This window comes from Argiope bruennichi, chromosome 7 (assembly GCF_947563725.1).
Source record: "Argiope bruennichi chromosome 7, qqArgBrue1.1, whole genome shotgun sequence".
NCBI classification, from domain to species: domain Eukaryota; kingdom Metazoa; phylum Arthropoda; class Arachnida; order Araneae; family Araneidae; genus Argiope; species Argiope bruennichi.
Window position 1 is genome coordinate 4,277,433 of NC_079157.1, and position 1,366 is coordinate 4,278,798.

The 1,366-nt window shown below is 35.2% G+C and overlaps 1 non-coding gene across 1 annotated transcript; it reads right to left on the minus strand.

Moving 5' to 3' along the window:
- Positions 1–141, minus strand: LOC129976779 (U4 spliceosomal RNA). Its single transcript, XR_008785201.1, has one exon. It is a non-coding gene; the product is annotated as a U4 spliceosomal RNA (small nuclear RNA).
- Between the last annotated feature and the right edge of the window lie 1,225 nt (positions 142–1,366).

The window sequence follows — 1,366 nt, forward strand, 5'->3', positions numbered from 1 at the left end:
CTCCCGAAGGAGTTCCCAAAAATTGCCTCAGCCGACGGTATTTCACGTCGACAGGGCGGGGTATTGGGAAAAGTTTTCAACTAGCAATAGTCACGCCTCGGTAGAACCTCATTGGCTATGACACTGCCTCTGCGCAAAGCTAACAAATTTACGATGAAGAAATTCTATATGTAAATTTTCTTTCTAAAAATAGTGGTGGATATAATAAGAGTAATTTTTTGAAAGGGCATCGATTCTGGGAACATTGCAGAAATAATATTGAAAGGTTGAATGCAAGCTAAAGTAAGAATCAAACACCCATGTTTCATTTATTAAATGTTTTATTTCAAGCATATTATATAAAGTAAATGTACAGCGTATATTTGTGCGTAGAATGTTGAATTGAACTATGTGTAGACATTCAGTTAAAACAAAATAAAACAGGACTTGAACAAAATCTGACAAAGAAAATAAAAGTTAATGCTTCGTCTGCTTTTCTTTGGATTTTACTGCATGACTGAAAGAAGAAAATAAAGTAGAATATTACGACTATTTGTCTACATTGCTTATTGTTGTCATTTCAAAATTATTACTGAAAGCTTGAATTTGGTCCACCCTTCAGTATGAAATACTAACAACGAATTCGTTCCTCACAATGAAGATTAAGAATAATCGAGCGAATTCATCGGAAAAAAAATAATAATAAAATATTGGATTCATTCTCATTAAGCCCCATTCCGTAAGTTATCACACTTGCATAACTGTATAATTGAACTATTTCCTACTCCTGTGACGCTTGCCAACTCAGGTTGCCCTTCAATGTACGGCAAGCGGAGAGAAGGACAGCACGATTCACAGTGCGAGCGCTCTCCGACAGGGGTTCGGGGACTTTCCCCAGAGCAAATGAGTTACAGATGAACTCGGACGCAGCTCCGAAAGCAAGTTGAGAACTAATCCAATGCTTCACTCCTGAAATTGTTTATTTATACTCTTATTTAGTTGTAAAATTAAAAAGTGGTAGATTATAGTACGATTTATTTTAGTATGCTGAATGTTTCTGATTTAGAATAGTGTGCAAAGGCGTCATATACTATGTTTTAATACAATTCTAAAGAAGAAAGGCATAACTGTTCGAATTTTAAAGAGTACTTGTATGTACTATTTTCACCCTTCTGCGTACTCTCTCGAACGATAAAAATTTCAATTTGGAACTTTGATGTATCAGAAGTTTCTTAGGAAACATCCGTCGGCAGTACAAATAAATTTAAACATTCAATACAATATCTTTTAGGAGAATAGAAGATTGAAACCAATTTATAAACGCTTGAAAATGGTTGATTCCATAGCGTACGTCGCGCCCTCTACAAGAGTGAGGATTTTCTATTTG